General features: G+C 41.5%; 1 protein-coding gene and 1 non-coding gene across 3 annotated transcripts in view; both read left to right on the top strand.

The window, feature by feature from the left end:
* Nucleotides 1–27436, top strand: part of EIPR1 (EARP complex and GARP complex interacting protein 1) — a 1964495-nt gene that overhangs the window by 879847 nt on the left and 1057212 nt on the right. The window lies entirely within an intron of this gene.
* On the top strand, nucleotides 19406–19477 carry TRNAE-UUC. Its single transcript has one exon. It is a non-coding gene; the product is annotated as a tRNA-Glu (tRNA).

Genomic DNA, 27436 nt, shown 5'->3' with positions numbered 1-27436 from the left:
TTTTTGTCTTATTGTAATTGTTTACAGTTTGATCATCAGAAATTTCCTACTTGGCTAAGTGAGTCCGTGTTCTAATTGTCTCTGAATAAGTCCTTAGTGCTCCATCTCCTTCTTTGTCACTGTGTGTTGTTATTTTTTTAATTTTATTGTTATCTGATGTAATGCGAAAAGGCTGTCAATAGTCATGTTCCTGTCTACTCAACAATTTCTATTGACACTCCCTTTTTTGGCCAACTCTGACACTTGCCTAGAACTGAAGGAATGGGACAAACAATGTAATGGCTTAGTTCCTGAGTGCTTCAAACCTGCCACAAACTGTTGCATCTGCATGGTGCTCCCTTTTTAGCTGCTATGAAGTTCAGAGGCCTCGTCCCCTCGTAGTGTACAAAGAATAACTGCCAACCTAAAAAAGCTATTAACCCTGTATCTCTTGTCTCCAGAAATATGTGGTGACATTTCTAAATTGATCAGTGTCTATGGTGCAACAGGTTGCACACGCCTTTTGTGCAGAAGGTTGCAGGTTCTATTCCTATACCAGGTAGATGGATTGCTGACACTGTAGTGTAGCGTAATGGGGGGGGGGATGCTTCACTCCTGAGTGTTATCCTCCTCCAGATGAGATGTTAAACTGATGCCCCGTCTGCCTGAGTTGGTGGCAGCTGAGGTGGATGTAACGATTCCCATGGTACTTCTCAAAAATAGTAGGGGAAGTTCCCTGATACCCTGCCCAAATTTCCCCTAGTAGTATAAATATTACCTTGGGTGTCACCTGAAAACAGGCTACTACCCTGACCAGACTAATCCGGTCAGCAAAGGATGTATGGCTAAATAAATAAATCAGTCTTGGATGCAACTAGACAGACAACCAACCACTTGTTTTCAGAAAAAGCCAGATTACCTCTTCTCAGTATTTTGACTGACCCTTCTGCCAGACCCACAGTAGCTGGCTTATCCTAAAGCCATGTGATGTAGAAAGAATGCCAGTATGGCCAAGATTAAGAAGGTAGGCAACAACAACTCCTGGCCACATTGTTCCCTTTGAGCTACTTGATCAGCCTAAATTTTGACCCAGCCCTTCAACATCATTCCTATTGCTCAATGCTTAGTAGAGTTCACCATGCCATTGACTTGAAAGGCAAAAATAAGTGGAATCAAATGCATTCTTGTTCTAACTGCTTCACCCTGTGCACTAAATACCTTAATATTAGATCTAATGACAGTGTCCTATACTGCTGTGGTAAATAACTATCAAATGCCTTACAAACTTTGCAAACCCAATTATTGGACCTCTCAGGTGCTGGAAGTCCACAACTCCCTCATTACCAACCCTGATTGCCTTCTGTGGTCTTCCATCCCTCCTGTGAGATGTTCATCTACAGCCAATCCATTTCCAGAAACAATGACCAAACCCTGTGCAGAGCAAAGTATGAGAGTTGTCATTGACATTAGTAGCTGTACCTCAACACTGTCATGCAGAAAACAATGTTATTCCCTAAATTCTGCAGTAATAGACATCTCATAAGCAACCAAACTCTAATCAAAGTTCTCTTCAGTGCATGCATCACTGAGTGATTGTCCAAGCACTAAAACCAGTACAAATGCCTGTACCCCAAACTGAGAAGACCTTCATGAAGGTACTTACTGTCTTGTACATTATCAATATCTAGCCAGTGCTAGGGCTAGGGGAAGCAAACAGCTTTCCTTTCTAAATGCTCACTCGTACCCGACACTCTTAACATGTTTGTATAAAGCACATTATCTGCATTCTCCATCTCTTCCTGCTATTCGAATAATACCCCATTGTAGTGTTTTCAAAGTCTTCCCCCAGATTATGTCCTTCATAATATGCTTGCCATTATTCTAGTAAATGCTCAGAGCTTTTACTCTACAGGCAAAGTGAAGAAAGCTTAACAGTGACATTACATGTCCCCCTTTCAGTTTCTTCTTAATCTGATTGAGATTTTCACAAGGCAACCTGAAGGCTTGTGAAGGGACATTAGTCTCTAGGCTGCAGAGAATTAATGTCTGGACTATTTCCTCTAACAGGCATTCAGCCAGCAGCACTCTTTACTCATGGCACTGTCACTGGAAAGCAGCAACTCTTTGTCTGTTAGGGTCCTTCTCCCAATGAATGGAGTCACCTGATTCCCAAATAGAATGTAAGCTGCTGATGATCTCAGACATGATACAAAACATCCCACAACCCCTGGGTATGGCATTGTCATAAAAATATTTGCTGCCCAATTTCATGCCCAGCAGATATCAGTCCTAACTACATATATACAGCATTCTGTCACTTTTATGTGCAGATAGCCTAACTAAATGAGCAAAGTAAGACATTTTCAGCCCTACCCAGGGAAACAAATTAACCTTAACTTGACATGTCTTACATACTCCAAGCAATACTGCCAGCCAGTTGCTCGGCATTGCCATATCCTTCATCAGACAAGAAGGAATCCCCTTGGGATTCAAGGAGAGTGGGTAGGAGAGGGAAGAGAAAGAGGGAAGAAGGGGTTGAGGTGGGGTGGAGACTCCCAAACTGACCAGTTGGATTCATTAACTCCTTGAAAAAAAAGGCTTCATGCTGTACCATTCACATGACTCCCTCAACTTGTATCAAGTGCCAGCGGGTTGATGTCTCCCTTTAATTATTTGTCATTGTGAAAAAGAGCCATACTTTTCACTTATTTATTACTTTGTAACAGACTAGAACCAGCTTCTTCCCAGTAACTACTAACTTGTGAGCTTGAGGACAGTGATTTTCTAATGAAGTGTATTATGTAATCCTTGACCCAGTTTGTACTTCCACTTATGTTTGTCCTACGTTGCTAGTGCTCCTGTATGATGGCTGTCAACCTTTGAACTCCACAGCGACAGTAGAAGATTTGTAACAGTATTCTGCCATCCATCTGTTCCTTCTCTCTCCCTATGGACCACTATGACAATAATTTATTAACATCCAAAAACAAAATGGCAGCCACAGTTTGACCACCCATTGATGTTATATATAACAGACAAGATATGTGTGATGCTTGACAAGACATGTGCCTTGCCAGCATGCATGCCTCAGCCTACACAGCATTTTTTTACTCCACCCACGCTTTCTAAACCTAACCATGTTTTGCCACTCAAAAAGGCCAACTAAAAACAAGCTATCTCAGAATCAAGCAATACAAACACTGCTAGTCCTTACCTACTATTTAAAATGATCTCAAACCACGAGTGCTGCTTTACTTTTTCTTCCATATTTAGTATAATTTACTCTCATTCATATATCCATTTCTTATCTAAAGGTGGCCCATTACATACCAGAGATCTTAGGATTATGTTCTGAAATCTACTGCCCAGGAATTAAACTGCCCTCTTGTTTCCACTATGTATTCTCAAGACATATTTACTTTCAGTCAGTAGCTTATATTCTTCATCAGGTAACATACCCCCCTACTATCCATACTAGTCTTTGGATGCAACAGAGCTGAGCTACATACAAGAGAAGTTAAACTGCAGCAGGTATTAGCAGTCTCTCTTTCCAGTAGTTCTTGAAGTTAATACTGCACCATAGGAACATCTGATCAACATGCATTAAACCCAGGTTCATTGTGTCTTTCTCACCTGTAAAGACCTATGTTTTTGGCTCCTCACAGCTGATCATCATCTAGTCCCAGGTCTTCCTCTCATTCACTGAGTTGATTGGACCCACCTTAGCCTCCCCTGGGCTAATTCTGACCCATCTCTGGCCAGTGAGGAGATTGAATAGCCTGGGGCAACATCACACTCCCACGGTGGAATGTTTCCTAATTCACCACCCACTGCCACATTTCTCGTAACATCCTGTGGGCAGGACATGCAGTAGAAATATGTGGGGAACTGCGTCTCACTTCTGCAAGGGATTGACATCAGCAGGACAACCTGACCACACCCTCAAGATGTGCCATGTGGTTGTTTCACCAGCCTTCACCATAGAAATCAGACCATGAGCATGAGCCCTGAGCACACACATCTCTTTCCTCCCTCCAGAATGGGTATACCATCAAGCACATAAGTCACTATTTAAAATGGGTTGTAGTCAGGTCTTTATCTCTCTATGCAGACTTGTCCCCTTTTTTTGGCATAAACAATAAATCTTGCCACCATCCTCAAGCAGTCAAGTAAACCGACTGACAAATAAAACTTCTCTCCCATTTCTTACTGTTTTACTTCTTTCTCTCTAGCAGCAAGAGCTTCAGAAGCATTTTCATTACATGCATGCTGTCTTCCTTTTCCCATTGTAATAATTTTAACCAGGCTCCATGTGTAACAATAATGAAAGGCAACTCCTTCCCTATGTTATTAAAAGTTAAGTAACACACATCTTCCTGTAACCTTTTCTCTCTCTCTTTCTCCCCCCTCCAGATGTGTGTGTGTGTCTAAATGTATACACATATATATATATATCTGTGTGTGTATAAGTACATATATCTATCTATCTATATATATTTATATATACATATATATATATATATATATGTATCTGTATCTATATATATATATATATATATATATGAGATATAGATATATATATATATATATATATATATATATATATATATATGTGTATACATATATTAATGTATTTGATTATCTATATGATCAAACATTCTTAATGTGTTTAAAAAAAAACGGCATTAAGAAGTTTGAACACACAGCAAACTGAACACCCTAAATATTGAAAGTACAAAAGATTGAGAAACGAAAAGTATTTCCTCTCCCGATCATCACCCCCCCCCCCACACACACACACACACTATTAACACAAACTTCAAATTTGTTTGAATAATGGCAGTGTTACATGAAAGCATTAGAATTAGGGTTAGCACCCATTCCTAAGCTGGGCAAAGTGAATCCCACTGCCCAGTGTAGGAATGGGTGCTAACGCTAATCCTGCCCTTTCCTCCAACCTTAACCCTATACCTTAACTTAATAAAAACCTTTCCATAATGCTGCCACTACACAAGATGCATTTAGATACACAAGCACACACTAGCAGCACTGCATTTATACCCTTACCTAATCCTTACCCTAACCCTAAAGTACACACACAAACATACAAAACATCTGCCCTCACCAATTCCCAACCCTAACCCTGCCTCTCACACACACATGCACAAATGCTCTCACCTCCTGTAACCTTATTCACCTTTCTTGATGAAATATTCCCTTGACATTTTGACTGTTTGCTTTGATATTAAGCACTTGGACACCTATGTGGTGAGGTTTGTTTTTAAAGAGGTATCTGGGGGCATCTTAGTTGGGGATTAATTTACTTATTGCTGACATCTGTCCATCAGAGACAATGGAGCCAGGCTAAGTGTGAATTTGCAGTTTTTCACCTAATGATCATTCTTTTGAACAAGGTCAGGGATAAACTCTGCTTCGCATAGATTGCAAGCTTATTCTGTTGCATGGGGATCCTCTAAGACACATAATGGTCCCTCCAACAGGTTCTGTTTATGTTGCAGACAAAGTTCAGGTCCTTGGATCTAGTATCTCTGGTGGTGTTTGTATTGTGGATGTGCAAGAGATCCATCAGAGGTGGATCTGAGGAAGCCTTATATGCTAGGCATAGACTGCCTCTCAGTAACCTGTAGAAGACTAATTACAGAGATAGGACCTTAAGGCGATCTGTGTAGGGCCGCATATTTACACCCTGGATTCTCCTGGTGAGGAACCTTTGAGAGCATTCCAACTGTTGCAAATGCCTGGCTTAGGTACATGCCAAAGTGGGCATTGCACTCGATGGATCTGATAAAAGTTGACAAGAGTGGTAGTATTACTTCCTTGAATCTGGATGCCATACCCTTGTTGATGAGTTGGACAACTTACAATAATTTTCTTACTATCCTGGCTGCGTGTTGGTTGAACACCAGATAACTGTCTACATATGTTACCAGATCCTTAACTATCGGGTCAACCCTTATGGATGTTTTATTGATGAAGCAATTAGCTTGGATGGACACTTTCCCAAAGGGCACTGAAATGCATTTATTTGTTTTGAGTTTTAATCTGTGAATTTCGCACCAGTCATTTGTTTATGTTAGACCCTCTTGTAGAATGTTGGTGTCATATGGATAATCTATGACAACTCCCAGTTTACAGTCATCTGTGATTTTGGTGAGCCAGAGGCCTTTGGCATAAGCCTTGACTTCCAAGAAGTAGATGCCAAACAGGAGCAGGTACAGCACAGATCCCTGGGGTACTCAGCTGGTGACCAGTCTATTGTTGGAGGTGGTCTCCCTGATCCTGACTTCTGGGGTCCTCTCTGTGAGCCAGCTGGCAGTACAGCAAGTTATATAGAGATAGATGCCTGTTTCTGAGAGTTTGTCAGCAGTACCCAAATGGGGTATTGTATCGCATGCCTTGGCCAGGTCATGGTTGGTGGTATGCACCATTTTTCCCTCATCCATAACCATGGTGATGGTCCAATCTTATTTAGAGGGCTGACTGTTGTAACCCTCCATTTACCTGGCACGTAACCTGTTTTGAGGCTGTATTTATTTGTATTGAGTTATTGTTTTTGCTTGGAGCTTTTCTCCCCGGGCCTCTCCTGAAAATGGACATATATCCAGCTAGACTAGCCCGGTCAACAAATGTAAAATAAAAAAATAAAATAAAATATTTGAAGAGTGCCTTAAGTGGTCCTGCTAGGTCATGTTTTATGCTATTTAAGAGGCAGCCAGGGATATTGTCATGGCCCAGTGAAACAGTATTTTTGGTCTTAGCAAGCACCTCCAGGACCTGCTTCCTGTAGATAGTTGGGGGATATGCTTGAAGGGATTTCACATAGTCGTAGCGGGGATGAGTGGAATGATGTTAGAGCTAAATTTATCAGCCAATAGATTGGCTATGTCACCCTGGCTAGTGAAGGTTGTGCTATTTACCACCAGCTCTGCACACTGCTGACTTATTGCCTTTAAGATTCTGGACAAAGCAGAAGAAGGCCTTTTGATTTTCCTTAGCCTGGGAGGCTATCCTGACCTCGTAATGGGCCTTGATAGACTTTTATTAGACCTCTTATTTTCTTGTTTAGTTGAATCAGAGAGCTCTTGTCTCTGTAAGAGTTGCTCTTTGTGATTTTGGCTATGACCTTTTTCTTTTGTTATATAGCCTGTTAAGGTAAGGATTCCACCAGTGTGGTTTGTTTTCAGTGTTAGATCTAAGCTTACTTGCAGTAGGTAATGCAGCCTCAATGCAGCCATTTACATGTTTTTACAGGGTTTCTGTAAATAGTTCTGCATAGGTAGTTGTGCTGTCGGGATTTGGGGGACCCGTGAATTTTGACAGACCATTGCTTAATAGGATGCAGTTTGCTTTAGTATAGTTCCTAACTGTTACAGGCTTAGTTGGGTTTTCCGGGTTCAGTTCTATTGCAAGGGAGACAGCTTTGTGGTCCGACTTCGCCAATGAGGACATGACACAGGGGGTGGGTGGGGGTGGTGCAATGCTTTTCCATGTTGGTGAGTACTAGGTCCAATATATTTGATTCTGTGGTTAGAGAGTGTATTTTCTGGTCCTGAGTGTTTGTGTTGATCAGGTCTAGGAAACACTCTGCCTGTGAGTTAAAGGCAGTGTACATTTCCCAGTCTATAGAGGGTAGTTAAAGTCTCTATGAATAGGGAATTTGGTTGGATGGTGAGCATCTCTAGTAGGCCTAGGTAGGAGCTGTGAGCTTCGTGGGTCTTAGCTAGTGATCTGTACCTGGCCAGTACATGTAGGGAACCTTGCCTATGGAGACTTGGACATGGATGAGCTCTAGGCCATCATTCTGTTTAAGCAACCTGAGTTGTATTTGCTTCTAACATAGATTGAGACACCTCAACCTTTAGCCCCTGCCTATGCTGTTGTTGGTCGAAATGAAGGCACTTTAGTCTTCCACTTCTGGAGTCCTTTCTACGATTTTAAAGCAAATCTCAGTATCAGCACAGGTATCTACATTCTTCAGAATGAGAAAAACTTGTAGGGTGTGGACTTTCTTGCCTAGGTTCCTAACACTGAACAGTAAGACCATAAGGTTGTTTTGAGTTTTTATTTTTTTGCTTTGTTGGTAGTTTTGTTATTTTGACATCGCCTAAAAAAGGCTGTAAGGGGATGAATAAAGTTTTAGCCAATATAAAAGTGTCCAGGGGGGGGACAGGTGCAGACCATCTTCAGCAAAGGAAAGTGGTTCTGTTAACCATGTTTTCCCATGCTAATAGATGCACTTATGTATCCAAATTGGAAGCCATACATTCTCCAGCCAAGACCAGAATAGCTGATCAAGAGGAGAAGGTCAACACTTGCACCACACCACATGGAACATATAACCCTCCAGAACACACACAAGCACTGCCTTCACATAAAAACGCAAACCACACACCCACCTTCGCGGAGGCTCTCAATAAAAATCTACCAAAACAACAGAGACCTCCAAGGCAGAAATGCATTCAACCACCACAACACAACACTAATCATGAGACACATACCTCTCCTAAACAGTGTGCCACTCAACCAAAGCCCCTAAGGCAAAACAGCATGCCCAACAGACTAGTCATAGGTGCCCAACAGACTAGTCATAGGTGACTCGATAGTGAGGCACACTGATGTCCCACTCACTAGGTTGAATAAGGTGAAAGTAACATTCAGCTGCCTGTCAGGCGGTAGGCTCCACCACATAACGCATGCACTCAGGTCCCTGAACAACAGGTACAAATATGACTGTCATTGTACATGTGGGTGTAAATGACCTGAGACGTACCTCCCTGGACTACATGAATAGAGACATGGAAGAGCTCTCAGATTATGTAGCCCAGGTGGGTATGACCCTAGCCCTGAGCAGCATCCTACCATCACTCAGAATGATACCACAGTGCAAGCAGAAAATGATTGATTTCAGCAGTTGGCGAGGGGATCTAGTATCTGTCTGCCTGAGATGACATGATTGACAGACCTTAATGCTTTGCCAGAGATGGCCTGCGTCTGTCACCCCTGGGCTTCTAGATACTGGCCAAGGCTCTTGCCACCCCTATAGTGCCTTTTTTAGGCGATGTTCCAAAGACCAAATTACCACTGTAACAGCTACAAACAAACGCAATCTGAGGGTCATGCTGCACAACGCTAGAAGTGTAAATCTCGAAATGCACTTGTTTGAAGCACTCCTTAAAATGGAGAACATTGACATTTGTGCCGTAACAGATACCTGGTTCAAGGCAGCAGAAAGCACCCCTGCACTACCAGGCTATAACTCATTCCACACCTTCCGGCCCCAGAACTTGGACCGAAGCTCCAAAGGTGGTGGTGTTTCCATATTCATAAAGGATGCAGACACCTCCAGACTGCTAGCCCAACATAACGCATCTGAGATACTTCAGGTGCAGCTAACATTGGGTAAGACAGTGATTCAGGTCGTAGCCTGCTATAGGTCCCCAACCATGTCCCAAGACTCACGCTCCACATTCCTAAGCACCCTGAAGAATATTAAGGTCCAGCCTAACACTCCCATACTGGGCAACTTCAACTACCCCTCCATTAACTGGGAAAACTACTCATGTACCAATACTCTTGCCCAACATTTCCCAGAATACATTAATTCCAATGCCCTGAACCAGCTCATTCTTACCCCCACTAGAGACAGCAAAATCCTTGACCTGGTCATTACTAACATGGGCGACCGTTGCTCTACACCAGTAGTCAACTCCTCCCTGGTTAGATCCGACCACAAACTAATCACCATGGAAATCAACATTCTTAAACCCCCACCCCCCACAAAGGTAACGACCATGAAAAACTTCTCCAAAGCTAACTTTGGGCTCCTAAAAACAGAGGTGGCTAACTTAATGACACCCATGCAAATGGAGATAAGTTGCATGACTGCCGAATCATACACCAATGCACTGTACGAACACGTACACAAATGCATGGATCTCGCCATACCCAGTTAAACCAAGATGCTCTCCTCCAAAAAAAGGAAGCCAGTCTGGTGGTCCCCTGCCATAAACAAACTCTACAACAGAAGGAGAAAACTGATGCGGAATAAGGTGACGTCCCAAGACTGGGAAAACTCCCTTATCAGCCTCAACAAAAAGTTGAGATCCCTCATCAAATCCTGTAAAGCTAGCTATGAGAACAGAATTGCAGCATATAGTAAAGACAACCACAAGGCCTTCTAAGGTTATGTAAAGAATCTCCACAGCAATACCCAGAGTTACTGCACAATGATACCTCCTATACCAAGCCAACAGATATTGCCAATATACTGGCCGACAGATTAATTGCCAACTTTACCCCCCCCAGGGACCAGTCATAATGCCAATAGATTGCCAGGCACCCAGTATTACTATAGCACTGTCAAAGGCCAAGAAATAAGCTTCTATGGGGCCTGCAAATATCCCTGGCTGAGTTCTACATGAACTACAGTGTGAACTGGCACCTCACCTGTGTGCCATGTTCAATCACAGCCTCACCTCAGGCTTTGTCCCTACCAAATGGCGCACTGCTGCAGTCATCCCTCAGGCTATGTGCCTACTGAATGGTGCACAGCGACGGTTATCCCGCTGCACAAAGGGGTGCGACCATGGATCCCAGAAACTACCGGCCCATTAGCCTGACGAGCCTGGTCTGCAAGGCCATGGAACATATCATCTTGGAGCTTATAAACAAAGACATAGGTAACCTCCAAACCCTGGACCCCACTCAGTTTGGGTTTGGAGAAGGTAGATCATGTCTACTTAACCTGAGTGACTTCTTTGAAGCAGTCACTAAAGCTGTAGATGAGGGCAAGGTAGTGCACACAGCCTATCTTGACTTCACCAAGGCTTTCAATACCATCCCTCACTCTGGAATTATAGATTAACTCACTAAACTGGGCATAAATCCCTATGTCACAAAATGGGTGGCCAACTGGCTCACTGACAGAACCCACACAGTAAAAGTAGCTGACTCCAAGTCCGACTTCAAACCACTGACGAGTGGAGTACCACAGGATTCAGTCATGGGTCCTCTCCTGTTCGGCATCTGCTTCTCTGAAGTGCAGGCCAACACAGAAGATCTTTGGCTAACAAAGTTTGCAGACAACTGCAAACTGGGAGCCATAATAGAATGACCTAATGATGTAGACATTCTACAAAAGGGCCTCACAGAGACAGATGCTTGAAGTCAAAGTCATGGCATCAAGCTCAATGCCAAGAAGTGCATTGTCATCCCCTTTGGGAAAAACTCGGTACCCATGAACTACCTCATAGGTGGTAGCTCACTAAACACTGAAAGTGTGGTAAGAGACCTCGGGACACAGGTGGACAGTAGTCTCTCCTTTGATAACTACATTGACACAGTAGTCAGGAAATCCTTCTATGTGGCACATCTCATCACAAAAGTGTTCTCCTGTAGAAAAAAGGAGGTCATTGTTATTCTCTACTCATCCCTCATCAGACCCATTATAAAGTACAATGCCCCGTTTGTCATGTATCTCACAAAGCACAAACAGCAATTGGAAAGGCCACAGAAATACCTCACTAAGAGGATTACTAGACTCAGTCAGATGCCATACGCAGCCCGTCTCAAAAAACTCCTGCTCTACTCCATCGCATATCGCCTACTCAGAGGCAATCTCTGCCTAACATACAAAGCTATGTCAAACCCAGAGCTGTTGGACATGCTACACTTAAAGAAATCCCAATCTGTCTGAACCACACGCTCCAGGGACCTAAACCTTGTCACCACAATAAACAGAACATACTGAAGGGATAGATTCCTGTCCAACAAAACAAGACTGGAATTAAGGAATACCAAAAAAACAAACAAACGTAGGCAGAAAACAATTTAATATATCACAGCAAAGCTTTTGGGTAAAACCCTTCTTCAATACTAACAATCATTAAAACAAAAGCAGCTTGCTTTAAATAGGAGCAAAAAACAGTCACATGATAGCAGCCAAAATCACATGACCGACAAACACAATATAATATAACATATAACATAATAGATATACAAAATGCAAAAATATTTAAAGTATTTAAAACAGCTTAACACGCTGAATTTTACATAAAACAGGCTTTAGGCTAACAGTAGAATTTAATCCAGATGGAGAATCCGCTGCTAATCTTAAAATCCATTCATATTCCTTAATATCTAAAACATTATTAATATCACCACCCCTACTATGAGGTTTAACCAAATCTAGGCATCTAAATTTAAAGCAATGCGTATTCCCATATGTTTTAATATGCTTGAAAAGAGCATTATTTTCAACCTCCCTTCTAACCTCTGACTTATGCTCAATTATTCTGTCTTTAAGTTTACGTGTGGTCTTGCCCACATAGAATGCTGAACAGGCATTACAAGTAGCCAAATACACCACATTTACACTGTTACAGAAAGCTACTGATTTAAAGTGAAACTCTTTTAAAGTAACAGGATGAATAAATGCATAATTAGGGGTAGCAGCAATGTCTATACAACAAGAACAGCTCATACATTTAAAAGTACCAATACGATCAGAGAAAACATTCAGCTTTAAGCCAAAATTAAAATCTTTTTAACATAATAAGCTTTTAATACTTCTCATATTCCTATATGAGTAGTAAGGCTTTTCACCTAAAATTCGCCTAACCTCTGGACAGGCCATCAAGACAGGCCAGTACTTGGCTATGATATATTTAACCGAACCTGTTCTACTACTAAAATTCATAACATATCTAATTCTAGCTATATCTCCAATGTTAGATCCTGATGTAATGATCATATGATCATTCATACACGCGTCTGTCCTAAGATAAGGTTTATATTTAAATAGTAGTACGAGCTTCTTGGTTTTTAAGGAGATTATATCTGAACATGAATTTATTTTATTTATTTATTTATTTTACATTTGTTGACCGGGCTAGTCCAGCTGGATAATTTCCATTTTCAGTGGAGGCCCGGGGAGAAAAGCTCCACAGATTAAAACAAGGTTATAGAGATTAAACAATTACAATAAATGTCTGAGACACAGACAGTGAGCAACAATGCATACATATTAGTCTAGATAAAGTAATAAAAAACACATAGTGCTATCTTCGTATTGAGAAAGGCATTAATTGTTTACAGTACAATTATGTGAGAATGGGGTAATTACATATTTTAAAATGTATATACATACTTATAAAAGACAATGTTTGTATTTTTTTTTTTTTTTTTTTTGAGAACAGTAGTAACAGTACAGTCATTAAGTCATTTGTGATCACAGAGAAAGATTGCAGTTTTGAAATAAGGAATTATGATAGTAAAATGAAGCAATCTTTCTTGATGTTAAGGTATATAAAGAAGAGGGTACTTTACAAACTACTATTCACAAGAAGGATGTGCATACTAGTAGATACTTACATTATAATAGCATGCATGCACCTCATGTTTTTAAAGGAATTGTTAAAGCTCAATTTTCACGTGTCAGTAGGTTAAATACAATCGACTCTGTATTTCATATACAGTTAGATGAAATGTTCAATGAGTTTGTTAAGAATGGCTATGATTTGGATGTATTGGAAGAATTGAAGAGAATGGTAATACTTAATAGGGATACTACATATAAACCTTATCTTAGGACAGACGCGTGTATGAATGATCATGTGATCATTACATCAGGATCTAACATTGGAGATATAGCTAGAATTAGATATGTTATGAATTTTAGTAGTAGAACAGGTTCGGTTAAATATATCATAGCCAAGTACTGGCCTGTGTTGATGGCCTGTCCAGAGGTTAGGCGAATTTTAGGTGAAAAGCCTTACTACTCATATAGGAATATGAGAAGTATTAAAAGCTTATTGTGTTATAAAGATTTTAATTTTGGCTTAAAGCTGAATGTTTTCTCTGATCGTATTGGTACTTTTAAATGTATGAGCTGTTCTTGTTGTATAGACATTGCTGCTACCCCTAATTATGCATTTATTCATCCTGTTACTTTAAAAGAGTTTCACTTTAAATCAGTAGCTTTCTGTAACAGTGTAAATGTGGTGTATTTGGCTACTTGTAATGCCTGTTCAGCATTCTATGTGGGCAAGACCACACGTAAACTTAAAGACAGAATAATTGAGCATAAGTCAGAGATTAGTAGGGAGGTTGAAAATAATGCTCTTTTCAAGCATATTAAAACATATGGGAACACGCATTGCTTTAAATTTAGATGCCTAGATTTGGTTAAACCTCATAGTAGGGGTGGTGATATTAATAATGTTTTAGATATTAAGGAATACGAATGGATTTTAAGATTAGCAGCGGATTCTCCACCTGGATTAAATTCTACTGTTAGCCTAAAGCCTGTTTTAAGTAAAATTCAGCGTTTTAAGCTGTTTTAAATACTTTAAATATTTTTGCATTTTGTATATCTATTATGTTATATGTTATATTATATTGTGTTTGTCGGTCATGTGATTTTGGCTGCTATCATGTGACTGCTTTTTGCTCCTATTTAAAGCAAGCTGCTTTTGTTTTAATGATTGTTAGTATTGAAGAAGGGTTTTACCCGAAAGCTTTGCTGTGATATATTAAATTGTTTTCTGCCTACGTTTGTTTGTTTTTTTGGGATAGATTCCTGTCCCAGAGATTTCCCCTACTCTGAAACAAACTGCCTGTTCATGTCAAGCAAAGCTCCTCATTGGCCCTCTTTAAGAAAAACCTTGACGACTGGATGGGAAATAGAAAATTCACCCTGGGGATCACTTCTGTGGCACTGTTTGACAGGGACACAGGAAAATAATTTTCTTGGGTGGCAAAAGCCAGGGAAACTTTTTGGCTAGGCTTATGTAGGCCACAGGGGCGATAACCTAGTACTTACCTATGAACAAAGGAGGAGCGACTACAGACCCTGGGAACTATTGCCCCATTAGCCTGACGAGTCTGATATGCAAAGCTGTGGAATGCATCATCACCTAATAAACAAGGATATAGGGAATCTCCAAACTCCAGTTCCCATGAATTACCACATCAGTGGTAGTGCACTGAACACAGAAGGTGTTATATGAGATCTGGGAACACAGGTTGACAGCAGCCTCTCTTTTGGCCATCACATTTCCACTGTGGTCAAAAAGTCCTTCTATGTGGCACATCTCATTACTAAGGGTTTTGCATCCAGGAAAAAAGAGATCATTGTCTTCCTCTACTCTTCCCTCATTAAGCCAATCATTGAGTACAATGCCCCATTTGGCATGTACCTCACTGAACACCTGCAACAACTGGAGAGGCCGCAAAAGTACCTCACAAAGAGGATCCTAGGCCTTAAATATTTATCCTCTATGGACAGACTAAAAAAACTCCAACTATTCTCTGTCTCATATCGCCTATTTAGAGGCGATCTCTGCCTGACTTACAAAGCTATGTCTGACCCAGCTCTGTTAGAAATGCTACATCTAAAGAAATCCCAATCCCTCTGCACCACATGCTCCAGAGACCTCAACCTCATTACCACAATCAACAGAACATGCTGGAAGGACAAGTTCATAACCCAGAGACTACCCATGCTATGGAATAGACTTCCCATACATGTCAAGCAGAGCACCTCACTGGCCTTCTTCAAGAGAAATCTTGATGATTGGATGGGAAATCGAAAATTCATCCCAGGGATCACTCCAGTGGCTCTACTCAACAGAGGCACTGAGAACTAAGGTCGGGTGGCACGATGCCAGAGTAGGGCTTGTAAAGGCTCCAGGGCCATTAGCCTAGTACACAACCTATGAACCTATATTGTGCTCCCCTGGAGTGACACCAGAAACTAAGCCAGTGATTAAAATCAATAATTTCTGTTCATACTGCGGCATCATCCTTGGTGAGGGTAGAATGCTGATCAGTGCAAAGCACATACTTGTCTGTGACACATATTCAAACAGACCCATAATGTTTCTTTTCATACAGTTCAGCGAGGTATGTCTCGGGTCATTTACACCCACAAGGACTATGAGGTGCAATGACCTGAGTGTCTGTGTGTGTGTGTGTGTGTGTGTGTGTGTGTGTGTGTGTGTGTGTGTGTGTGTGTGTGTGTGTGACAGTGGATCCTAGCTCCAGATAGGCAACTTGTTATGTTGAGCTGTGTGTAAGTGATTTTCTACTTTTCCTTAAACTGTGCTACCACAGTAAATATTTTCTTTGAAAATCATGTCTTTGTATTGTTTTGTATGTGCGTACATTTTGCATTTAAGCACCGGACATAACAGCATTTCATGTAAAAAGAAGTCTGTATATTCTGTTGTAGTCCTGTTGTTTATGATTTATGTGCTGCAGCTAAACATTATGAGTAGTTTTTAGAACATATGCAGAACTGACTTTTGTTGTTCACATTTCTCCAGCACTATAAATCCTTTCTTCCATGATCTGTTCTTTCTTTGTCATCATATAGAGTTTACACTGCCCTGTATTTTGTGTTGAACTTGAGATAAGCATATGTACCAGACAAAGTGCCAATCCTCTTCTCTTTCTTTTAATCTGTGGTAATACATAACACTTGCTGCTGTAAATTCGTCATTGTACACTTTCATAGTAAAGAAACTTCTGATACCATATAATAATTACTACCTTTCTGTATTCTATTCATTGCTTAGTTCGGTATTAAAATTGATGTGGGGGACAGTGAAACCCTTTTTAGTATCTGTCTTGAAGTGTACTTCTAAATAAGACCATCTTCACATTTACGTTTGTATAATTTTTCGTATTTAACAATAACAGTTGGGTGGATGGTAGTATTTTACAGTTGTTAGGACCTCCCTTGTAGAAGACTTCTTCAGGAAGTACTCTGCAGAGCTCATGGAAAAGTTCCAGACTGTGTTTCTTAAAAGAGCCAGTTTCTTCTAAAGGGTTGTACTCTTTTCTTTTTTTTGCTCTGAGGAGGACAGGAAGGTTTAACGGTTCTACCCCATTTTGAAACCCTGCTGAATTTAACAGCAATGTATTTTATATTCACTTCTGGATGGGGATTCTCCAGGGAGTTTTGCCTTTGCTGCTGCAGAACATCTAGGTGGTGGTGGTACTGGACAACCATTTGGCACATCACTGTCTGTAGTTCATAAAAAGGGTTTCTGTGATTCTCTGTATGTGAACTGGCAGGACATCAATTTCAGTACAAAGTATTACCATTTAGCCTTTCCTTTGCAGCCGGTGTATTTGCCAGGATGCTAGCTGTGGTGATAAATGCCTTGTAAGACAAGAATCTGCATGTGTTGCCCTACCTACGTGGATGACTCCTACTGGCTGTGTTGGGAGTTCCTTGGTTATGCATTGACTTGGCAGCCTTAAAGTTTGCATAAACCAAGGACATATTCTCTAAGCCAAGAAGTATTGCCTTCAGTGGGTACACATATGGATACTTTGCATTGTTTTTTATTCCTGCCCATAGTGATGGCTTAGTAAGTCATAGCAGTGTTCCTTTGTTCCCATGCCTGAAGATGTACTTGGTGCAGTACAAGCATGAGTTTTCAAAAGTTACAAAACTGCCATGTTTTGTGGCCCTCGCTAACCTTCATTAGATTTCAGACCCATGTCATTCGGCTTCAGAAAGGTGAATAATGCTTACAAGTGTCAGTGTGGGCCTTCTCTTCCACTACAGCCCATTGTAGGTTCTGATGACTGATGTTTCCCTAGGGAATAGGGGCTCTCACATTGACTCTACCATGGTTGCAAATCGATTCACAAGGAACAGAGCTGCTTATAAAATATCTCAAGCCAAGGGCAGTATTTCTCATCCTGAAAGCTCTGGAAGAAAATTTATTGCTAGAACCTCATCTGCTGTGGTCAGGCAAGGAGTTCAGGGTCCAGTATGTGAACAAATAGAGCAACATGCAATTATACAAATTGGTGTTATAAATCTCACAGTGGACACAGATCAGGCATCATTCCAACAGTCATCCACAGCTTCTGGAAGGCAAGTGTACACTATTAGAATCTTTGAGTTGCATGGTCTTTTTAAAATAAAAACAATACTGCTGAATTCTAAAGAGGTGTGTATAGAGCAAATTGACACAAAGAAAACAAAGCTGTCTGCCTTCCAGCTGTCTCTGATTTTTGCAAATGTCCCAGAATTTGGCTCATCTTTGATGTTTCCCTCACAAGAGGTAAAGCAAGCAGTCATGACAGTAATTAGTTTTAAAAGTTTCATACTTAGTATTTGTGAAATACATATTGCTGCAGCACCTAGATGTTCTTCATGTTTCACTGTTGCGGTCATCACATTTGGGTTATCCTGACAGGGGTAGCCCTCAGTCGGCTCAAATACCAGAGGCTTAGTATTTCTGTGTTGGTTGCTGTCACTCCAGGACTGATGTCAGGTCATCAGTGGTATAAAATCAGGCAGCCAACGCCATTACATCAGTCTTTCTTGCCAAGGAGCCCGAAGCAAAAGCAGATGTTCTTTGTGTTTCACTGTTGCAGTCATTACATTTGGGTAATCTGCTGGCAGGTTGCCCTCAGTTGGCCTGAATTCCAAAGTCTTGGGTCCTGCGTCATTTGTTGTCTCCTCTTTCATGACGTCAGGTCGTCAGGGGTATAAAACAAGCAGCCAATGCCATTTTCTTTAGTCTTTCTTGCCACGTGGTGCCCGAAGCAGAAGCATTTCGCAAGTGCTGGTCAGCCGACTCCTGAAATATTCGAGTTTGAGTTTCAGAACCGAAGTCTTCATTAAAGCTAAGTACCCCATTGGGGAAACTTTTTTCTTGCTCCATAACGATGTCAAAAAAAGTTAATAATTGTATTACTTGTGGGAAGCAAATACCTCATAAGGATTTCCATTTATACTGTATTCCTTGCCTAGGCCATGATCACAACGTGCCTGGCTGTCGGTTTTGTGATAGATTTAACCAACGCACTATTAAGCGTCGATATAGTTTTGCCTCAAAGTATTTTGGAAACAGATTTACCTACCCAGAAATGTCGTCGGATATCAATCAGACTACCGGAGTACATAAAAAACGCAAAGAAAAGGACAGAGACAGACAGCCGAGGTCCAAAACCGATGATGAAGCTTCTCCTAAGCCAGTTGCCGGTTCGCCGGTACTCAGTGAGGCGCTTTTGCAGCCCCTGATACCCGCTACTTTCGAGTCGCAGGCCCCTACCGACACCCATGTGGAGTCAGGCATGCCGCGAGATACTGAAAGTATTGGACCCACAGATATATCTCCCTCGGATGGGTCTGGAGCCACTGAGCAGGCACCGGCTTTTGAGGGTGTATTCAGGCCTCAGCATTTTTATATCAAACCGATGACAGCTGCAAAAGCAACTTCTGAAACTAAAAAAACTGACGCATGAGGCACGTGCACAGGCCTCTATGCCTAAAAACAGATGATCAAAGTGTCTGAAGACCATATTACCTTGATCAAGGGGTTCCCATCCCCCTCCAGATAAGAGGCCTAGGCAAGAGACTGATTATGGTCATGGGCTTTCCCATATGGTCTAGTGGTTAGGATTCTTGGCTTTCACCCAGGCGGTCCGGGTTCGACTCCCAGTATGGGAATGGGTTGCATTTCATAGCCCACCTCATCACGAAGGGTTTCACATCTAGATCAAGAGAGGTAATCGTGCCCCTTTATTCATCCCTCATCAGGCCCATCATAGAATACAATGCCCCTTTTGGGATGTACCTTACCCGACACCTGCAGCAATTAGAAAGACCCCAAAAGTATCTCACCAAGAGGATCAAGGGTCTCAAACTGATGCCATATGCTGCTCGGTTAAAAAAACTCCAGCTCTACTCAGTTGCATACCGCCTACTTCGAGGCGATCTATGCTTGACATACAAAGCTATGTCAAATCCAGAATTAATGGACATGCTCCACCTCAGTAAATCTAAATCCCTTAGAGCCACACTGAGGGACTTGAACCTCAGCACAGAAATAAATAGAACTTGCTGGAGGGACAGGTTCATAACCCAGAGGCTCCCTTCGCTCTGGAATAGAATTCCAGTTCATGTGAGGCAGAGCACCTCACTGAATCTCTTCAAGAAGAATCTCGATAAGTGGATGGGGGATCGTAGGTTTGTCACAGGGATTACTCCCGTGTCACTATTAGACAGAGGCACAGTAAACTAAACCTTAAAAAGGGCACAGTATACTCAAATCAAGGGGTGGCGTAAGCCATACAGAATTGGGCTAGGCTTATAATTGCCCCAGGGCAGATAACCTATTATGAATTTTCAGATCAGGTTTCTATGTCTTCTGATTCCTTTTCTGATCAGGAATTTATCTATACCTCCCTATGAGGATCTGCATCACCACCTGAGGATTATTCATTTGGAGAAACATTGCATACTTTGAGCATTTTCACTGGGAGAGTCAAGATTTCTCAGAATCAAAAAAGAGGCTCAGGGATTTCCTTCTCCCTCAGCACAGGCCTTTAGCCATACCCCCTGTTTTAGACATTGTGGATGATGTGTTTTCGGAGTCAAGCTTGACCCCTGACTCCTTACCTCCCGCTCCCAGCAAGCCTGACAGATATTACAGGGTCCCTGACTCACACAAATTTTTATTTAGAAATCCTGCTGCTGATCCTGAAACTATTTCACAGGATCCAAAGGGAGTTAAGGCCTCAACAGCAAAAAATCCTACCCCCTCTGACAGAGATTCAAGGGCACTGGATAGATGGGGAAAAAATGTTTATACATCTGCAACCTTGGCAATTAGGGCCGTAAACTGCCAGTTTCATATGCTGAAGTATCAACAACATGTTATGGGATTACTGAAACAGAAAATGATGTTAATTTCTGAATGTGCAGAAAATAAAGAATTGCAGGAATTATTGCATGCAGCTGAACAAGTTGGAAAGCATACTTTGCAATGTGGTTTTGATTCTTTAGAGGCCTCTTGCAGGGCCGAAGTTACTGGATCTGTGATTAGGAGACATGCCTTGTTAAAGGAACAAAATTTGCCTGATCATGTTAAAGCTAAATTACTAGATGCACCTTTACAGCATGATACTCTGTTTGGTATTAAGGCAGAAGAGGTTTTGAAGAAAATGTAAGACAAAGCTAAGTTTATGCAAACTGTAAAAGATTTCTTACAAGTGCAGCCACCAAGATTCAGTAGACACTGGCCTACAAAAATTGGTCCTTTCCTGTGTCAGACAGACCTCAAAGGGGCAAATCCAGACACCCTAAGGGTTCCAGATACCAGGCACAAGATTCATACAGGTCAAAGCAATGGGGCGCTTCTACCTCCAAGTCTGGAGGAGATAAAGCACAAACCTACAGAAAACAGTCCCAGTGACTTCCATCTGCCTTCACCAAGCACTTATCTTTTGGCAGCACCTTTAGGGAGAAAATTAGCACTTTTTGCTCAAAATTGGCAGTTAATAACCCATGACAAGTGGGTGCTAAACATAGTATCACAGGGATACAGATTCCATTTCCATACTCTGCCAAGGGCAAACGGTTGGCCATATCTGCCAAAAAATCAATGGACAGAGGCACAGAAACAAGTTACGTCCCTCATGGATATGGGGGCCATTCAGCCAGTACCAGAACAGGAAAAAGGACAAGGTTTTTACTCAAGACTGTTCTTGGTACCCAGAAAGGACAAGGCCTGGCGGCCAATACTGGATTTATTGATTTTGAACACATACCTGGACATTCCAAAATTCAAAATGCTGGCTTTGCAGCACCTTCTGCCCATGCTGGGCAAGAATGCCTGGCTGGTGACATTAGACCTAAAAGAGGCATACCTGCTTGTCCCAATAAGACAATCGTGCAGAAGATACCTCAGATTCAAGGCTGGCTTAATGCATTACCAATTCTCTGCACTGCCCTTTGGCTTATCTACTGCACCCAGGGTCTTTACAAAGTGCCTGGCACCAGTAATTGCATTTTGCAGTCAAAGAAGTATTCAAATATATCCTTACTTGGATGACTGTCTCATTCAAGCAGAGAACAAGGACATTCTTCTTCAACATCTGGCGTTTGTGAAAAGGCTTCTAACATGCCTAGTGTACACAGTAAATGAAAAGAAGTCACAACTGGTACCCTCTCAAATAATTACATTCCTGGGTGCAAGCTTGAATACAACTGCCCAGATGGCTTACCTCATGCCAGACAAGCAAAGGCAACTGACTACTTATTTCAAACTGATGGCAACAAAAACCCAGTTATCTGCAAGACAAATTCTGCAGGCTTTGGGCTTCATGGCATCCTGCATCCTACTGATTCCATATGCAAGACTGCATATGAGGAAACTTCAGTGGTACCTAAAAAGTTTATGGAGTCAACATTGTCACAGTCTGGAAACAATGAATGTTCTCATTCCCTGCCTGCAACAGGAGTTTCTATGGTGGGCGAAGGCATGTCACCAAAACATGGGACGGGCCTTCACTCTATCCCCTGCCAGACAAACCTTAATAATAGACTCATCAGATTATGCATGGGGGGCCCACATGGCGGGAAGATGCATTCAGGGCATATGGACCTCAAAACAAATGCATCTACATATCAACCAAAAAGAGATGCTAGCTGTTCAAAATGCCCTGACAGCCTTCAAGGACCAACTTCATCCAGGACAATTTCTGATAAAGATGGGCAACACCATGGTCATGTGGTATATGAACAAGCAGGGGGGCACGCACTCATACCCCCTTTGCAGATTAGCCATGGCACTGTGGGACACAGCTTTGACTTACCAAATACATCTTCAAGTTCAGGGAAATCAAAATATTCTGGCAGATGATTTAAGCAGAAATCTTATGGATCCTCACGAGTGGAAACTATATCCACAAGTCTTCAGCATGATAACAAAGAAATGGGGGAGCCCAGACATAGATCTGTTTGCCTCCCCTCAGAATTATCAGTTGAAAAGATTCTGCACAAGGACTTATCACAGACAAGCATGGAAAGTGGACGCTCTATCCTTCAGTTGGGAAAACATATCAGTTTACGCCTTTCCTCCACTGCCTGTTCTTCCCAAGGTTCTCCTAAAAGTCAGACAAGAGAAACCAAAGATGATACTAATTGCCCCGGACTGGCCCCGCCAATATTGGTACCCAATCCTAAGGAACTTGTCTCAATACCCAGCTTGGACCTTACCTCAAAGACCTCAACTACTGTCCCAGCAAAACAATCAGATCCTGCACAATCAACTCCAGACACTGTACCTGGCAGCATGGCTGATCATGTAGTTATACACACTCTCATCCCTTCTCCCAATCTCACTTGGGGTCCCCCAAGGCTCTATTCTTGGACCACTTCTTTTCTCCCTCTTTATAAATGACTTACAAATAGCTATTCCCCAGGCTACTTGTATACAATATGCTGATGACTCCACATTAATTTGCTCTGCTAAATCCATCTCTGAACTTCAAATTAATACTCAAGCTGTTTTCTCCAAAGTTGAAACTTGGTTCTTAAAACGATGCCTACTCCTAAACGCTAAAAAAAACAAACTCTTACTCTTTAAGCCCACTACCAGATCCCCTACATTAGATTTTACTATCCTATCTAACAATGGAACTATTATATTACCTGACCCTACTACCAAACTGCTAGGTGTCATGATTGACAACAACCTTACCTTTGACTGTCATATCAACAATACCATTAAATCTGTAAACAGAAAACTCGTCTCTCTCTATAGAATTAAAACTTTCTTAACCTCCCCAGCCAAAGCTACTCTTGCCCACTCTCATCTTATTTCCACTCTTCTCTATGCTTCACCAATCTATACTAACCTCAAGAAAAACAATCTCTAAACTATCTACCACGTACAATAATATAGCTAGATTTGTTACTGGTAAACCTTTCAGAACTCACCACTGTCTGAATCTGCAGCAACTTAACTGGCTTGAACTGACAAACATGTTGCTTCTTTCCCAACTCACATTTGTCCAAAGAGCATTCTACCAACCCCACAACACACCTATACTCTCTAACCTCTTAACCCCCTACTCTAATCTGAACTCCCTCCGTTCATCAAGCAAACTACTAGTTTCCTTAACCAAATCCAATAACCTAGCAGGTGATTCCCTTTTCTCGAATACCATTGGAAAACACTGGAATCAACTTCCTACCGAACTTACTTCCATTGCATCTACTGTTCTGTTTAAACAAAAACTCAGAATCTACCTTAAAAGCCACTGGATGTGTCCCTGCTCTAATCCTGATTAAAGTAATTTCCTTCAGTTAATCCTTCTTTTCTCTTCCCTATTCTTCTGTACCTCCTGCTTCTTCCCTTAGCTTTCTTTCTCTACCTTTACAGACTCCTTTCTTCATTTTTCCTCCTTATGGCTATGAATCTCTTTCCAAGTATTTGTCTGTTTATATCTGCTCTCTCTCTATTGCTGCTTCTCTTCCTTGATCTTACACTCTCTCTTCTTGGTGTTAAAATATGTTAGTATGTTTAACATGATGTTACTTAGTTTCCCTAGGAAGTTAAGTCCTTTTCTTTCTTTTGGTAACATTTTCATTTCTCTTTCCCTGCTCTTACACTTTCTGTTTTTTTGGTTTTAGAATTAGGTATTAATGTGTATTATGATATTATTTGGATTATCTACATAGGTAAAGTTCTATTCTTTTGTGTAACCATTTTCTTTATCTATGTCCTACCAGTCTGTATTTGTTAATTGTGCTCATGATGTATCTCCTTTTGTCTAAATGTGGAGCTTTTCTCCCCGGGCCTCTGCTGAAAATGGAAATATATCCAGTTGGACTAGCCCGGTCAACAAATGTAAAATAAAATAAAATAAAAATACACACAACACCTCTCAGTAAAGCTGTGATGGATGTCATTTTAGAAGCCAGAAGGCCTAGTACTAGAAAATCTTATGCTGATAAATGGAAGAGATTCTGTGTTTGGAATCAAGCACAAGGAACTGATACAGCAGAACCAAATATTCCTCAGATATTACAATACTTGACTGAGATGCTTGACAAAGACCTATCTTTCTCATCAATTAAAATCCATGCCTCTGTCATTTTGGTTCATTACAATACAGAACCACCAGTTTTTTCTCATCCTTTATTAAAGCAGTATCTTAGAGGAGCCAAAAATTTAAGGCCTCCTAGAAAATCACCAATTCCTGCATGGGACCTCAATTATGTGTTGGAAAAGCTTACCCTGCCTCCATTTGAAGCAGCTGCTACTGCTGATATAAAGTTTTTATCAAGGAAAACAGCTCTGCTATAAGCAATTACTTCAGCAAGAAGAGTTTCAGAGCTACAGGTCCTCATGGTTGTGGAGCCTTTTATCATTTTTTACCCAGACAGGGTGTCTCTGAGGACAAATCCAACATTTATGCCTAAGGTGGTTTCCAGTGTGGCCCTTAACCAAACTATTCATCTGCCAACCTTTTATCCAAATCCACAGAACAAGGGGGAGAGAATTCTGCATTCCTTGGATGTACACAGACAGCTAAGATTCTACTTAAGCAGGACTAAAGCTCTAAGAAAAAAACTGAGCAATTACTAGTGACATATGCTGCAGGATCAGAAGGAAAGGCTATTTCAAGGCAGACTATTTCAAAGTGGATAAGCAACTGTATTTGTTTCTGCTACTTACACCATGGTAAACCTGTGCCCAAGGACATTAGGTCTCATTCCACCAGAGCTGCAGCTATGCAGCCTTTCTCAGAGGAGTACCAACCAAAGACATTCTAGAGGCTCTACTTGGAGTTCTGTTCACACCTTTACAAAGCATTATCATTTGCCTCTCTACTCTAAGTCCAGGGCAGGCTTTGCCACTGCAGTTCTGCAGGGCCTTATAGCCGCACCTAATGCTGTTTAGCTCCAGTCTCCCAACCATAGCTTTGGGATTCTACCCAAATATAATAACTGCAACAGTGAAACACGAAGAACATAGTACAGTTGTGTACACTTACCATAAATGTAGATGTTCGAGTGTATTCACTGTTGCAGTCCAGGTTACCCGCCCGCCATCCCACTTTCATTCTGGAGTTTATCTTTCCTTCTCTATCTTCTACAACCTATGTGGTGTATTTGCTTGTAGATGAAGGTAAAGTTTATACTGATGCATGTGTGTGAGCGTTTGTGTGTGTGTGTGTGTGTGTGTGTGTGTGTGTGTGTGTGTGTGTGTGTCTATATATATATATATATATATATTTTTTTTTTTGCTACATTTTTGGGGGCACCTGACATTTGGTGCAAGAAAAACTAAAGAAAATGACGTTGGCTGCTTGTTTTATACCCCTGGTGACCTGACATCATAAAAGAGGAGACAGCAACTGATGCAGAACCCAAGACTTTGGAATTCAGACCGACTGAGGGCAACCTGCCAGCAGATTACCCAAATGTAATGACTGCAAGTGAATGCACTCGAACATCTACATTTATAGTAAGTGTACACAACTTTACTTTTGCATGAGTGCCGGTCGGCCGCTACCTGAATTTCATTTCCGAACTGAAGTTGAAGTATTCTAAAGTGAAGTACGCCATTGGGGATCCTTTTTTCTTGCTCTAACTGATGTCAGAAAAAGTTAACAATGGTCTCACCTGTGGAAAGCAAATACCACACCAAGACTTCCATTCTTACTGCGTCACCTGTTTAGGCCCAGACAATGGCATACCTCACTGTTGCTTTTGTGCTTTGTTCAACAGCAGAACTATACATCGTTGGGCCCTTATTGTAGCTAAATAGTTTTGCTCTTGGTCACCGTATTTCGATACGGCTTCAGTAAGCCATCTGACTACCGATCTTTTGAAAAAACAAAAGGATAAGGACAGAAACGGACTACACAGGTCCAAAACTGCCGACGACACTGCCATTAAGCTAGTCTTCAGTTCGCCGGTCCTCAGTGAAGCGCTTTCACAGCCCCGATGTCCACTTCTGTGGATTCACAGGCCGCTACCGAGACCCATTTGGATTCCGCTATGCCGCGAGACTCTTCTTTGACTAAGGATCCTGTGGATGTCTTAACTTGGATGGGTCTGGAGCTGCTGAGCAGGCACCGGCTTCCAAGGAAGTTCTTCGCACTACTGATACTTGACACAAACCGACGACTTCTTTCGCATCTTCAGTTCTTTCTAAAACTACCAAGTTTCTATGGCTCAGGGTACGAACAATGCTTACAAAAACAATGACCCAAGCTCAGGCACCTGCTTCCTTGCCTCAATCTCAAATGCTTAAAATGGCGGAAGACATTATCATGCTTATTAGGAGAAGCCAGTCTACCACTTCCAAAAGAAAAAGAGAGTTGTCCCCAGCAGTTTTATTTGACCAGGAGTCCGATGACGCTGAAGTTTCTGATTATGAAGACATGCGACCCCTTTCTGCTTATGAGGATTCAGATGCAGAGAAATCCATTCCTTCTGCCTCTCCTCCAGAGGGCTTTTCATTTGGTGAAACTCTACATACTTTAAGGGAGCATTTCCAATGGGAATGTCAGGACTACCCTCAGTCCAAAAAGAGACTTGAGGAATTCTTAGATTTACCACAGCACAGACCTTTAGCCATTCCTCCTGTTTTGGATGTTGTGGATGATA

This window comes from Protopterus annectens, chromosome 1.part0, assembly GCF_019279795.1.
Source record: "Protopterus annectens isolate FY-2018-M chromosome 1.part0, PAN1.0, whole genome shotgun sequence".
Taxonomy (NCBI): domain Eukaryota; kingdom Metazoa; phylum Chordata; order Ceratodontiformes; family Protopteridae; genus Protopterus; species Protopterus annectens.
The sequence above is the reverse complement of the archived record's forward strand: the minus strand, read 5'-3'. Positions and strand labels throughout refer to the sequence as shown.